Raw genomic sequence first — 15,899 nt, forward strand, 5'->3', positions numbered from 1 at the left:
TACCATGCTCTTGAATTGGAAGAGTCAATAGTATCAAACTAACTATGCTTCCAAAGACAATCTACAGATTCAATGCAATCCCTATGAAATTACCAAGGACAGAACTCAAACAAAATATTTTAAAGTTTGTTTGGAAGCACAAAAGACCCAGAAGAGCCAAAGACATCCTGAAAAGGAAAAGTGGAGCTGAAGGAATCAGGCTCCCTGACTTCAGACTATTCTACAGAGCTACAGTCATCCAAATCATATGATACTGGCTCAAATACAGAAATATAGATCAGTGAAACAGGAAAGAAAGCCCTGAGTTAAACCCATGCACCTTCAATCAACTAATCTATGACAAAGGAGACAAGAATATACACTGGGGAAAACACAGCCCCTTCCATAAGTGGTGCTGGGAAAACTGGACAGCCACATGGAAAAGAATGAATTTAGATCCCTTCCTAACACCATACACAAAAATAAACTCCAAATGGATGAAAGACCTAGATATAAGACCACATACTTTAAAACTCTTAGAGGAAAACATAGGCCAAACACTCTCCAAAAAATACACCACAGCAACATCTTCTCAGATCCACCTCTTAGAGTCACAACGGTAAAAACAAAAAGAAACAAATGTGACTTAATTAAACTGAAAAGTTTCTGCACAGCAAAGGAAGCCCTAAACAAAATGAAAAGACAACCCACAGAATGGGAGAAAATTTTGCAAATGAATCAACTGACAAGGGATTGAGCTCCAAAATTTATAAACACCCCCTACTGCTCAATACCAGAAAAACAAACACCCCCATCCAAAAATGGGCAGAAGACCTAAACAGACAATTCTCCAAAGAGGACATACAGATGGCCAAAAAACACATGAAAACATGTTCAACATCACTCATAACAAGAGAAATGCAAATCAAAACCACTGTGAGGTACCACCTTACACCAGCCAGGATGGCCATCATCAAAAAGTCTACAAACAATGAGTGCTGGAGAGGGTGTGGAGCAAATGGTGCCCTATTACACTGTAAGACACGAAAAGACGCATGTACTCCAATGTTCACTGCAGCACTATTTTCAATAGCCAAGACATGGAAACAACCTAAATGTCCATCGACAGAGGAGTGGATCAAGAAGAAGTGGTACATATACACAATGGAAAATTACTCAGCCATTAAAAGGAAAGACATACTGGCATTTGTAGCAACAGGGATGGACCTAGAAATTATCATGCTAAGTGAAGTCAGTCAGACAATGAGACACCAACAACAAATGCTATCACTTACAGGTGGAATCTAAAAAAAAGGGCACATGAATGTCTTTGCAGAACAGATACTGACTCACAGACTTTAAAAAATGTATGGTTTCCAAATGAGACAGGTTGGGGGGTGGGGGGATGCACTGTGCATTTGGGATAGAAATGCTGTGAAATTTGGTTGTGATGAGTGTTGTACACCTATAAATGTAATAAAATTCATGAAGTAATTTTTAAAATTCTGAAAATTATAAAGTATTATCAAAATAAATTAGATCAGAATACCATTGTCTCTCTCTCTCTCTCTTTTTTTTTTTTTGGCCTTTTTAGGGTTGCACCCACTGCATATGGAGGTTCCCAGACTAGGGATCCAGTCGGATCTGTAGCCACCAGCCTACACCACAGCCACAGCAATGCCAGATCCTTAACCCACTGAGTGATGCCAGGGATCAAACCTGCATCCTCATGGATGCTAGTCAGGTTGGTTTATCACTGAGCCATGACAGGAACTCCGAGAATATGCTTGACTATGAAATTATGTGGAGATTTGGGACACTGACTTTTCACAGAGTTAAAAATCTGCATATAACTTTATACAGTCAGCCCTCTGTATCTGAGGTTCCACATCCACAGATTTGATCAACCATGGATTGTCTAGTACTATGGTACTTATTTAGTGAAAAAAATCCACCTAAGTAGACTCACCTCGTTCAAACCCATATTGTTCAAGGTCCATGTTTGTGTATTGGAAAACTTATATATCAAGATGGAAATGCTTCACATATTGATCTACAGAGTAAACAAAATGCTATTCAAATTACAGCTGGCTCACTGCAGAAACTGAAGGGCTGGTATTAAAATTCATGTGGAAATTCAAAGGAACCCAAATAGCCAAAGCAATCTCAAAGAACTATAAAACTGACACACTCAAAACGCATACATCCCGATTTAAAAACGTGCTATACGATGGCAATAATCAATACGATTGTCATACGACTGGTTCAAGGATTAATAAATAGATCAATGAGATAGAACTGAGAGTCCAGAAATAAACGTAAATGACTGTACATTTGTGGTGAAGAGATTTTTGACAGTACAGCCAAGGCAATTCAATGGGAGGAAGAAAAGTGATGTCAACAAATAGAACTAGAACAACTGGATATCCACCTGCAAAAGAAGCTGGACCCCTTCCTCACACCATATACAAAACTTCACTCAAAATGGACCGTAGACATAAATATAAGTGACAAAACTATAGAATTCTTAGAAGGAAATATTAATGTAAATTGTTGTGACCTTGCATTGGTCAATGTTGTTTTAATGTGACATCTAAACATAAGCGACCAAAGAAAAAATAGACAAAGCAGACTTTAACAAAGCTAAAAAAGTTTTGTGATCAAAGAACTACATCAAGAAAGTGAAAGGACCACCAAGAGAATGGAAGAAACCAATTTGCAAATCATATATCTGAGGAGTACTATGCATTCAAAATACATAAATAATTTTTACAGCTCAACAATAAAAAGACAAGTAAGTCAATTGGTGAGAAAAAATGGCAAAAGGATTTGGATAGACATTTCCCCAGTGAAGACAGACAAGTGGACAATGAGTACATGAAAAGATGCTCAATGTCATTAGCCATTAATGAAATGTAAATCAAAACCACAGTGAGATACCACTTCACATCAACTCAAGATGGCTCTCATAACAGGCCCTGCTGAAGACAGAGAGAAGCTGGAACCCTTATACATTGCTCTCAGGAATGTAAATTGCTGCAATCACTGTGAAATCTAGATTGGCGGTTCCTCAATAAGTTAACCATGGAATACCCCTATAATCCAGAAATTTGGCTCTGGGGTATAAACCCAAGACAACTGACAACATACGTTCAAACAGAAACTTGTACATGAATACACAGAGCAGGCTGATTCCTAATGACCAAATAGTGGAAAGAAATAGTGGACTGGATAAGCAAAATGTAATTTTTCTCTACAATGGACTTTTATTCAGCAATTTAAAAATTCATCCTGGAGAGTCAGCCCAAGATGGTGGTGGGAGGGGCCTGGGCTTCATCTATGCCCTCCCAGTGAGGGGCTGTGGGGGGGGTGGTTGGGGGACCGGTAGCCCGACACCACCCCTGGTCGTTCTCCTCCTTCCCTTGTTCCTGTGGCTGGGGAGGTACCCCTCCTCTCCACACCATTGAACCTTTGCCTCCATCTCCAGGTGGGGCCACACTTCCTCTGCCTCTATCACCGCTCCCCACCCACCCCTGCCCCTGCCTGCAGCTGTGGTGGTACATGTGCCCTTCCCTGAGGTGACCAGTGCCCTCCTGGAGTCCCTCAATCAGCAGCAGCTGCAGGGCCAGCTCTGTGGTGTATCTATCTGAGTGTGGGGATGGGAGTTCGGTGCTCATCGTGTTGTCCTGGCTGCATCTTCCTCGACCAGGTCTTACTCAAGGGCATGACTTGGATCTCACTGCCCAGTGTCGTGACCCCGGAACCTTCAAGACCACCCTGGCTTCAGCTTACACTAGCCGGCTCAGCATGGCCACTGCTGCCATTGTCTGCTTCCTCACAGTGGGGTCTGTGCTCCAGATGTGGCACATCATGGACAAGTGCACTGAACTCCTCTGAGAGGGCCGGGCCTCAGCCACCACCACCACCATCACCACTGCTGCAGCCATGTCAGTCACTGTCCCTGCTGCTGGGGTGCCCCCTGGGAGTGGGGGCAGTGTACCCCTGCTTCTATGGGCTCCGTGCGCTCCCATGCCTCCAGCCAGGCCAGCGAGAATCAGTCCCCCAGCAGCAGCAACTATGTCAGCTCTTGGGAGTTGACTGACTGCTCCTCTTCCTCCCAAGAGGCTTTTGCGCTTCTGTGGTGAGCAGCAGGGAGCATTGGAGGTGGCAGCTGCATGTTCCCAGCCCCTGTGGTTGGCAGTGGAGGGGCTACCTCTGGGAAGCTGCTGCCAGAAGCAGATGAGTGGTGTGATGATAGTGGGGGTGGGGGACAGGGGCGGGGGTCCCTGGGGCTGGGCTCTGGCAGCCCACCTGTGCACCGCCCAGCATCGTACCACAGAAACCCTGGGTGTACGTGAAGCGGGGTGGAACCTGCCCCACACCAGCACCCCTGGCTCCCCAAGACCCAGACCTGGAAGAGGGTGAGGAGGAGGAAGACTTGGTGTTGGCCTGTGAGGATGATGAAGATGAAGAGCTGGGGGGTGGCTCCCGGCATCCTCTAGGGGGAGAACCTGAGGCACGCTTAGTATTGGTGATGTCCGGACTCTGTCTGAGCCTCCAGACAAGGGCGAGAAGCAGGTCAATTTCTGTGAGTCCTCCAATGACTTTGGCCCTTATGAGGATGGGGGTCCTGGGGCGGGGCTTGAGGATTCGGGGGGCCAACCCCTTCTTCCCACACTCCCATCCACCCTCCTAGGCCCCTGCTTCTGCTGGACATGCAGAGCAACCAGATCCTAGTCTTCCTATCCTCTTCATTCACTTCCTCCTCCTCTTCCTCACAGACTCCAGGCCAGCTGCCAGGGAACCAAGTTGAACACGGGGCAGCGATGATGGGGGGTGCATCATTAGGAGCCCTGGGCACACCAGGTGGCACTGGTGGGACCTCTGGAGGGACACATAGTAGAGATGGGTAGAAGATCTTTCTGTGCCACTGCAAGAAGTCTTTTCCCACAAGGCGATGCATGATCAGCAAGTGAGCAGGCACCTCAACCTGCAGTCTTTTGACTGCCCCATGTGGAAAAAGAAGTTCAAGATGAAGCATCACCTGATGGAGCACAGGAAGACTCACACAGGCCTCTAGCCCTGCGAGTGCGGCATCTGCATGAAGAAGTTCATGTGGCAAGACAGCTTCATGTGCCACCTGGGAAACTGTGAGCGCCCACCCTGTCTAGGGGGGGCCAAGGCCGGTGCCTGGTTTGGAGGCAGGGCGAGACCCGGGGTGGGGGGCCCACTGGGCCAGCCTTGCAGTCCAGGAGAGAGTCCTCTGTCCGGGGCAGCAGTGAGGAAGGGAGTGGGAACATGCTCCCATCCAGCCGATGGGTCTGGTCCCCTCCACGTTTCCACAAGGTGGAGATGGGTTTCGGTGGGGGTGGAGGAGAGAACTGAAGAGGCGGGCTACTGGGGGTAGCCTTCTGAGAAGAGGGAAGAGGGGCGGGGAGCCAGGGGTGCTGTGGCTCTTCAGTGATGTCCCAACACACCTTCTGCCTTCCTATCTCAATGGACTTCTACATATTCTGGAGGGGGACCGTGTTGAACCATGGATCAACCCCCATTCCACCCCGCAGCCCCTCCTCCCCAAAGTATCCCTGAACCCAGCTCTTCCTTCCCCTCAGGTGGGTACACTGAAGCCCCAACCCCATAGTAGAAGAGGGTGCACACGGTGGGGGTTAGGGAGGGCGAGGGGGACTAGTTGAGCATCCTGGAGTCACTGGGTCAAGGGTCAGGTGGTTGTAGTCTTACCTGAATGAAGTTTGCGTTTGTGTTGTTGTGGGGACCAGGACTTTGAACTCCACCCTTGTCCTGGAACATACCCTGTCCCTCAGAGGATGTGCCCCTTACTTCTACCCTAACCCCTCCTCCCCCACCTTGGGGTCCCCCAACTTGATTCTCACTGGGGAGGGGGGCAGTGAAGACAATGAGCGAGCAAGTTGTAAGAATACAAGGTTTCTACGTTAAATCTTACTTTTTAAAATGACGATTGAACTATTTACTGGTCATTTAAAAAATAATAAAAACTAAAAATTCATCCTAATATGTGGATGGGTCTAGAAAAGTTTAAGCTAAGTGAAAAGCCAATCTCAGAAGAAAAATTGTTGTAAATCTATTCATATGAAATGTGCAGAATGGGCAAAACCATAGAGACAGAAAGTAGATTCATAGTCGTCTAGGACTAAAGAGTTAGGGAGACATGAGGATGCCCTACTCATGGGTAGAGCTTTTTTTCTTATGGAGTGAGGAAAACTTCTGAAATTGCTTATGATGATAGCTGCACAACTACATGAATCTAGTCAAAGCCATCGAAATGTACACCTTACATGGGTAAATTATTGGCAATATGAATTTTATCTCCAAAAATTAAAAATATGCATGTCCTAGTGATTTGACTTCTAGAAATGTTTTGTAAGAAAGTAAGTGCACAAGTGTTCAGGTGGAAGCATACATATTCAGCGTGCCACTGTTCAAAACAGCATAAAACTAACTAACTAAATATCCATCAATGGATTCAAATTGAACAAATTAAGATGCCCATACAATGAAATACTCAAAGTCATGCAAAATGATTACCTCGATATCTATGAATAAATGCAACTAAGTAGTAGGGAGGCAACTGTAGTGAGGTAGGGTAATAAAAGCATTCCACATGAGTTTAAAGACTATGTATTATGACGTATCTATATATGTACATTTTTATATATGTAAACACACTGCTACTAGAGAAAAAGTGGGGAAAAAGTGTGAAGTTGAAGGCTCTAACACAACTTTGTTAAAAACCAAAATGTGAAACCCAATGAGCTCCAAAGTAACCTCTCAAAGTTACTTGGACCAGGGTAATGAGAGATCTCATATGTAGCTAGGAAGTACACACACAGACACACAAACACAGTCACATTTGCTCAAAGTCCTAATTAAGGAGGAATTTAAAAAAAAAAAAAAACAAAAAAACTTGGTGAAGAGAAGGAAAGAAAAAGATCCTAGCTCCTAGGCAGAGAAAGTAACTCTGCAGTGTAGAAGGAAACAACAAATGTGACAAACTCACTGATAGCCACAGTGAATTAGACAGATTTGGAAAGACAGAAGTGCTTTATCCTGCACAGTTTTGTTACACTAAGAACTTCATGTTAATCCAAGCAGCAGGGCAATAGCTAAAAGTTATTAGAGCAGTATGAAGCTACAAAGAGAAGCAAGAGTGGATAGGAGGGAGTTGGTAGACAGCAGTTAGGCATGGCTGGGGTGAACTGCAGATGAAAAGGTCTGGAGCTGGGAAACTCAATTTACAAATGGACCATGGCCAGGCCATATATTAAAATAGAATTCTGATCCCCCAACTCTGCCACAACTAGTCTGGGAAGCCAGCGACAACCTCTGCAACAATTGGCCTCACATGGTCATGTTTTCGTCAATAAGTGTCAGCCGCCCTAATATTTGCCTCTCCTTCCCTTGATTCTAGTTCAAGGCCGTCCAGAGGAAGCCATACTTGTTGGCCAAACCAGTCACACAGGAAGCCTCACTTCCAGGCAACCCACCACCAACTTTCCCAGCCCAACGCCCTCCCATCACATTATACCTGCGGTTTCCTCCCACTCCCTGCACAGAGCGTTCACACCCCACACCCACCTTTGGTCCCCTGTCAAACACAGGTGATGGTGGCCAACTCCCTCGCTCCAGCAAGTTCTGAATAAATAGGCTTTGCTTGTCCTCATTTGGATGGTCTCCTCTCCTCCTGCAAAGTATTATCAATCAATGTAAAGGGGTATCTCAGGCTGAAGGAATGGCTGAGCCAGAGCAGGAGAGAGTGGAGAGATACTCCACCATGTGTCTCCCGAGTAAGATAAAACCTGCCTAGGAGCCATGGTTTGAGCTGGGAACTTAGAAGAAAATCACACATATGGTACCCTGGAATTTACAGTGGAGACTGAGCAGTCAATTTCAAACACTCAACGATTTTAATTATAAATTGGCACAATTCTGCAGAACTGTAGGTACACTAACAAGGTTTTGAATGGCTCTGGTGATAGTTGCTTATAATTTTGTTAAGATCAGGCATGTTAGAATTCACCTCACATCTCGATATTATTGGTAGTGTGGAGAAAATTGTGATATTCGGTACCCCACACCACTATTAAAAAAAAAAATATCCTGGAGTTCCCACCGTGGCTCAGTGGGTAACAAATCTGACTAGGAACCATGAGGTTGCAGGTTTGATCCCTAGCCTTGCTCAGTGGGTTAAGGATCTGGTTTTGCCCTGAGCTGTGGTGTAGGTTGCAGATGTGGCTTGGATCCTGCATAGCTGTGGCTCTGGCATAGGCCAGTGGCTCCAGCTCCAATTTGACCCCTAGCCAGGGAATCTCTAAATGCCATGGGAGTGGCCCTCAAAGGCAAAAAGACCAAAAAAAAAAAAAAAAAAAAGTATCCAGAGTGAAATGTATTGAAGAAGTGATTGTGTTTTTCTCAAGTCACCTAAAAAACAATAAATATTCTCTTGCTGTTATCTTCTCATGATATATACTTCAAATACATTACAGCTATGTAGTAATAAAGTTACTCTGAAATCACTAGGTAAGTGAACACATAAGTATGTGGATACGTAACTGAGAACAAACAAAGGAATGTATGCTGCAAAGATATTTTAGATTCCAAACAGGATAGACAGAAGCTGCTTTCACTAAATATCCACAAAAAGAATTATTACACACTCTGCAAGTAGAACTAAGTTTCCAAAGTGAAGAAAATTCAAATTAGGCTTAAGTCCATCATGCACATATTTTGTATAGGGGGATATACATTTATTATGATATATAAAACATGGCTATATTTTATTTCTTTGTATATTCAGATGTGATGTATATTACCATTACGGCATCAGGGTCTTTATTTTTCCTTGCCTTTTTTTTAGGGTCCCATCTGAGGCATCTGGAAGTTCCCAGCCTTGGGGTCCAATTGGAGCTACAGCTGTCAGCCTACAGCACAGCTCATGGCAATGCCGGATCCCCGACCCACTGAGAAAGGCCAGGATCTGCATCCTCATGGATCATAGTCAGATTTGGTTCTTTGTTTTAACCTATTCCTGGAGAGTTAGAAGTGGGCTTTACTGTATTTAAAACAGAAAAGCAGGCAAAGCTAATCGACACTATGGACATCGCCATAGAGCTTACCCTTGGGAGGCTGGGGAAGGAGCAGTACCTGGAAGCGGACACAAGGGGGTGCTGGTTGTGTTCTAGTTCTTAACCTTGGTGCTGGGCTGTATGGGTGGGATGGGCTGGTTTAATTTGTGAAAATTCCTTAGGTGGTATCCTCATTGTGTTTTTCTGATATGTATTTATGAAAAGAATTCTTTTTTTTAATATTTTTTTTTATTTTCCCACTGTACAGCAAGGGGGTCAGGTTATCCTTACATGTATACACTACAATTGCATTTTTCCCCCACCCTTTCTTCTGTTGCAACATGAGTATCTAGACATAGTTCTCAATGCTATTCAGCAGGATCTCCTTGTAAATCTATTCTAAGTTGTGTCTGATAAGCCCAAGCTCCTGATCCCTCCCACTCCCTCCCCCTCCCATCAGGCAGCCACAAGTCTCTTCTCCAAGTCCATGATTTTCTTTTCTGAGGAAATGTTCATTTGTGCTGGACATTAGATTCCAGTTATATATAGTGATATCAGATGGTATTTGTCTTTGTCTTTCTGGCTCATTTCACTCAGTATGAGAGTCTCTAGTTCCATCCATGTTGCTGCAAATGGCATTATGTCATTCTTTTTTATGGCTGAGTAGTATTCCATTGTGTATACATACCACCTCTTCCGAATCCAATCCTCTGTCGATGGACATTTAGGTTGCTTCCATGTCCTGGCTATTGTGAATAGTGCTGCAATGAATATGCGTGTGCATGTGTCTCTTTTAAGTAGAGTTTTGTCCGGATAGATGCCCAAGAGTGGGATTGCGGGGTCATATGGAAGTTCTATGTATAGATTTCTAAGGTATCTCCAAACTGTTCTCCATAGTGGCTGTACCAGTTTACATTCCCACCAGCAGTGCAGGAGGGTTCCCTTTTCTCCACAGCCCCTCCAGCACTTGTTATTTGTGGACTTATTAATGATGGCCATTCTGACTGGTGTGAGGTTGTATCTCATGGTAGTTTTGATTTGCATTTCTCTTATAACCAGCGATGGTGAGCATTTTTTCATGTGTTTGTTGGCCATCTGTATATCTTCTTTGGAGAACTGTCTATTCAGGTCTTTTGCCCATTTTTCCATTGATTGATTGGCTTTTTTGCTGTTGGGTTGTATAAGTTGCTTATATATTCTAGAGATTAAGCCCTTGTCGGTTGCATCATTTGAAACTATTTTCTCCCATTCTGTAAGTTGTCTTTTTGTTTTCTTTTGGGTTTCCTTTGCTGTGCAAAAGCTTTTCAGTTTGATGAGGTCCCATGGGTTTATTTTTGCTCTAATTTCAATTGCTTTGGGAGACTGACCTGAGAAAATATTCATGATGTTGATGTCAGAGAGTGTTTTGCCTATGTTTTCTTCTAGGAGTTTGATGGTGTCCTGTCATATATTTAAGTCTTTCAGCCATTTGGAGTTTATTTTTGTGCATGGTGTGAGGGTGTGTTCTAGTTTCATTGCTTTGCATGCAGCTGTCCAGGTTTCCCAGCAATACTTGCTGAATAGACTTTCTTTTTCCCATTTTATGTTCTTGCCTCCCTTGTCAAAGATTAATTGACCATAGGTGTCAGGGTTTATTTCTGGGTTCTCTATTCTGTTCCATTGGTCTGTCTGTCTGTTTTGATACCAGTACCACACTGTTTTGATGACTGTGGCTTTGTAGTATTTCTTGAAGTCTGGGAGAGTTATGCCTCCTGCTTTGTTTTTGTTTCTCAGGATTGCTTTGGCGATTCTGGGTCTTTTGTGGTTCCATATAAATGTTTGGATTGTTTGTTCTAGTTCTGTGAAAAATGTCATGGGTAATTTGATAGGGATTGCATTGAATCTGTAGATTGCTTTGGGTAATATGGCCATTTTTACAATATTGATTTTCCCAATCCAGGAACATGGAATATCTTTCCATTTCTTTACATCTTCTTTGATTTCTTTGATTGAAGTTTTATAGTTCTTGGCATATAGGTCCTTTACCTCTTTGGTCAGGTGTATTCCGAGGTATTTGATTTTGTGAGGTACAATTTTAAAAGGTATCGTATTTTTGTATTCCTTTTCTAATGTTTCATTGCTGGTATACAGAAATGCAACTGACTTCTGAATGTTAATCTTATATCCTGCTACTTTGCTGAATTTATTAATCAGTTCAAGGAGTTTTGGGGTTGAGTTCTTAGGGTTTTCTATGTATAGTATCATGTCATCTGCATACAGTGACAGTTTTATCTCTTCTCTTCCTATATGGATGCCTTTTATTTCTTTTGTTTGTCTAATTGCTGTGGCTAGGACTTCCAAAACGATGTTGAAGAGCAGTGGTGAGAGTGGGCATCCCTGTCTTGTTCCAGATTTGAGTGAGAAGGCTTTCAGTTTTTCCCCATTGAGGATTATATTTGCTGTGGGTTTATCATAAATGGCTTTGATTGTATTCAGGAATGTTCCTTCTATACCCACTTTGGCGAGGGTCTTGATCATGAATGGATGTTGGACTTTGTCAAATGCTTTTTCTGCGTCTATTGAGATGATCATATGATTTTTGACTTTTTTTTTGTTAATGTGTTGTATGATGCTGATTGATTTGCGTATGTTGAACCATCCTTGTGAACCTGGGATGAACCCAACCTGGTCATGGTGTATAATGTTTTTGGTATGTTGTTGGATTCGGTTGGCTAAGATTTTGTTGAGAATTTTTGCATCTATATTCATCAATGATATTGGGCGATAGTTTTCTTTTTTGGTGGTATCTCTGCCTGGTTTTGGAATGAGGGTGATGGTGGCCTCATAGAATGTCTTTGGGAGTATTCCTTCTCCTTCAACCTTTTGAAAGAGTTTAAGGAGGATGGGCACCAATTCCTCTTTATATGTTTGATAGAATTCACCTGTGAAGCCATCTGGTCCTGGACTTTTATTTGTAGGGAGTGATTTTATGACCTCTTCAATTTCATTTCTAGTGATTGGTCTGTTCAGTTGGTCTGTTTCTGCTTGATTCAGTTTTGGCAGGCTGTAAGATTCTAGAAAATTGTCCATTTCTTCCAGATTGTCAAACTTGTTGCCATACAGTTGTTCATAGTATTCTCTTATGGTTTTTTGTATTTCTGCTGACTCCGTTGTGATTTCTCCTTTTTCATTTATAATTTTGGTGATTTGGGTTCTTTCTCTCCTCTTTTTAGTGAGTCTGGCCAGGGGTTTGTCAATTTTGTTCACCTTTTCAAAGAACCAGCTCTTGGTTTTATTAATTTTCTCTATTGTTTTTTGAATCTCTATTTTATTGATTTCTTCTTTGATCTGTATAATTTCCTTCCTTCTGCTGACTTTAGGTCTTTTTTGTTCTTCTTTTTCTAGTTCGTTTAGGTGGAGGGTTAAGTTGTCAATTTGGGACCTTTCTTCTTTTTTGAGAAAGGCCTGGATCGCTATAAATTTCCCTCTGAGCACTGCTTTCGCAGCATCCCATAGATTTTGAGAGGTTGTGTCTTCACTATCATTTGTTTCAAGGTAGTTTTTAATTTCCTTCTTGATTTCCTCATTGACCCATTGGTTTTTTAGTAGCATGTTGTTTAGTCTCCATGTAGTAGGTTTTTTCTCTTCCTTTTCCCATGGTTGATTTCTAATTTCATGGCATTGTGGTCAGAGAAGATATTTGAGATAATTTCTATGCTCCTAAATTTATTGAGATTTGCTTTGTGTCCCAATATGTGGTCAATTATGATAAGAATTCTTAAAGACATTTACATTCTATTCATTTGAAAACCCAGCATTTCTTTCGACTTCTTTTAGGACAGAGGGGTGAAAAGTAGATGAAAGAGAGATCTCAAGCCTCAGTCTCCCCAAACTCTACGATTTTGTTCTTTTTGGAGCTGCACCTGAGGCATATGGAGGTTCCCAGGCTAGGGGTTGAATCAGATAGCTGCAGCGGCCAGGGCACACCACAGCCACAGCAACTTGGGATCCAAGCCTTGTCTGCAACATCCACCAGAGCTCACGGTAAGCATGCATCCTTAACCCACTGAGCCAAGCCAGGATACAAGCTCATGGTCAAATTTCTTACCATTGAGCCACAATGGGAACTTTCAAAAGTATAATTTTTTTGTCTTTTTTACCATTTCTTGGGCCACTCCCATGGCATATGGAGGTTTCCAGGCTACGGGTCAAATCGGAGCTGTAGCTGCTGGCCTAGGCCAGAGCCACAGCAACACAGGATCTGAGCCACGACTTCAACCTACACCACATCTCATGGCAATGCCAGATCTTTAACCCACTGAGCAAGGCCAGGAATTGAACCCTCAACCTCATGGTTCTTAGTCGGATTCATTGGCCACTGCACCACGATGGGAACTGCTGTAATTTTTTTAATATGGAACGAAATGCATAATCTTCTTGTCTCTTTTTGCATCTGCTTTTCTGCCCCTTACATGGCTGTGTCTCTTGTCCACCCTGATCACAGGGATGCCTCCAGGGGGGCTTGCTCCAAGGTAATCCAGGAACTCTTCCTGATGTCTTCATCTGGCTATTGGTGCCAGGGTTGGGGTGGGGTTCTGAGTGCACAGACCCCTTCTTAGCGATGGCCAGGTAACCCAAAAGTCTTTCCCATCAGGAAATAGAGTCAAGAGACCTGACTGTCTCAGAGCTGTCACTAGCTCACTGGGTAACCTTGAGGCAAGTTCCTTGACTTTTCTTGGTCCTCTTCCCCATTCCCCTCAAAAAGAGGTATTAGACTGGATGGTGTCTAGGGCCCTTTCCTAGGGAGGCTGGGGATAGGACTGGCATCTTCATTCTTACTAGTCAGATTGTTATTGGCTGAGCCATGATGGGAACTTCTGATTTTTTTTAAATCCTAAATCTGAAATCAATTGCATTGACTATTTGGCTTTCAGTATAGGGAAAACATACTTGGTTCATTGCTTATTTATATAGAGAGACTATGAAAGAAGCTATTCATTGCTACTGATTTGATATAAGAGGCTTTAATGTTTATGAAAGTATTTGTTACATTTAATAACACCCAATTAAACTCAAAAAAGGAGTTCTTATCATAGCACAGTGGTTAAAGAATCCGACTTGGAACCATGAGTTTGCAGGTTCGATCCATAGCCTCAATCAGTGGGTTAAGGATCTGGTGTTGCCATGAGGTGTGGTGTAGGTCACAGACATGGCTGAGATCCTGCATTGCTGTGGCTCTGGCATAAGCCAGTGGCTACAGCTCCAATTAGACCTCTACCTGGAACCTCCATAAGCCTCAGCTGCAGCCCTAGAAAAGACAAAAAGACAAAAATAAAAATAAAATGAAATGAAATAAAATAAAATGTCATACAAGAAAGTCTAAAATACTAATTGGGGAGTAAGATGGCAGAGAAGTAAGAGGTCACGCTCCCCTTCCCCCACAAACACATCAAAAAACACATCTACATTTAAAACAACTGGCATGTTACATCAACTACACGCTGACAGAAGGACTTAAACCTCCAAAACAGGCAGAAACTGTAGGGGTGTCATAAAGAGAATAAGGAGTTTGGCAAGAGTGAAGCCATCTTGCTGCCACCATCCATCTTGGTGAACTTAAGGTGACTCATGTGAGGGCTCTGAGAAAAACAAAGTCATTAAGACTTGGAAAACTCTGGATCCCAATTGTTATAAAGAAATTCAATAATACCCAGGAGTTCCCATCATGCCTCAGTGGTTAACGAATCCACCTAGGAACCATGAGTTTGCGGGTTTGATCCCTGGCATTTCTCACTGGGTTAAGGATCTGGCATTGCCATGAGCTATGGTGTAGGTTGAAGATGCATCTTGGATCCCACATTGCTGTGGCACTGACATAGGCTGGCAGGTACAGCTCCGATTTGACCCACAGCCTGGGAACCTCCATATGCCATGGGAGCAGACCAAGAAATGGCAAAAAAAAAAAAAAAAAAAAAAAAGAAAAGAAATAATAGCCAGATTGTGCTTGAGGTTAATCATTAAAGTAAAAATATAAGGCATTCTTTAGAGCTATACACCTTTCTGTACCCTGCATGGAACTAAAGATTAATGTAGAATGTTAGACACACATAAGCAAGCACTATAAATACAACTCCCCCCTTTTGTTTAGGGTGCATGATTGGGAAGCAATTCCCTGGGGACCCACCGGCATAATAAAGCTGTTCTCCATCTTCCTGAGTGTCCTCTGAGGTGATTATCTGGGAATTCTACAAGAAAACTCTAGACATAACTGCGTAGAACAAAAGAAAAGAGAGAGAGAGAGAGAGAACTACTAATTGTATTGCTTTTTATATGACAAAAGAAATGTTCATTTCTGAACCTATTTCCCAATGTGTAGTCCTAAGAAAAGAAAGTTTGATTTCCTTTGAGTTTCTGTTCTGTGCCTTTGTTTCATTTGTATAAAGAGATTCTTAGAATGAACAAGATAAAATTGACATTTAGAATTTGGAATGTGTCTCAAATATAGGAGTTCTCACCACTCTGCTAGACTTCAGTTTGATGTTATTCCACTTGTGGTGGTGAGACAAGGAAATACAAAAACAGGGGCAATTTGAGGATATGATTATCCCAGAGGGACTTGTACTGATAATTAGTTGTTCCCAGGTTGTTTGATATTCCCTTAATCTGTATTTATGCAAAAAGTGTTAGCTCAGTGCCCAAAAGCTTTGATTATTTTACTGTATGTTAGTTCCGGATATGAAATTTATACATTCACAAACTTGAGGCAGAATAGTAACTCAGGGAGTCAGTGTAGGAGCATGAGCTTCAATGCATTCTTTGATATGGCCATTGATTAACATT

The 15,899-nt window shown here is 42.7% G+C and overlaps 1 protein-coding gene and 1 pseudogene across 1 annotated transcript in view; both read left to right on the plus strand.

The window, feature by feature from the left end:
- LOC110262092 (uncharacterized) overlaps positions 1 to 15,899 on the plus strand; it is a 180,074-nt gene that overhangs the window by 95,035 nt on the left and 69,140 nt on the right. The gene's annotated exons all lie outside the window — the stretch shown is intronic.
- On the plus strand, positions 3,150 to 5,364 carry LOC110262022 (zinc finger and BTB domain-containing protein 22-like; annotated as a pseudogene).

This window comes from Sus scrofa, chromosome 8 (genome assembly GCF_054392235.1).
Source record: "Sus scrofa isolate SSC_HxYL_T2T_F1_AM1 chromosome 8, Sscrofa_HxYL_maternal_Yorkshire_Landrace_v2.0, whole genome shotgun sequence".
In the NCBI taxonomy this organism is placed as follows: Eukaryota; Metazoa; Chordata; class Mammalia; order Artiodactyla; family Suidae; genus Sus; species Sus scrofa.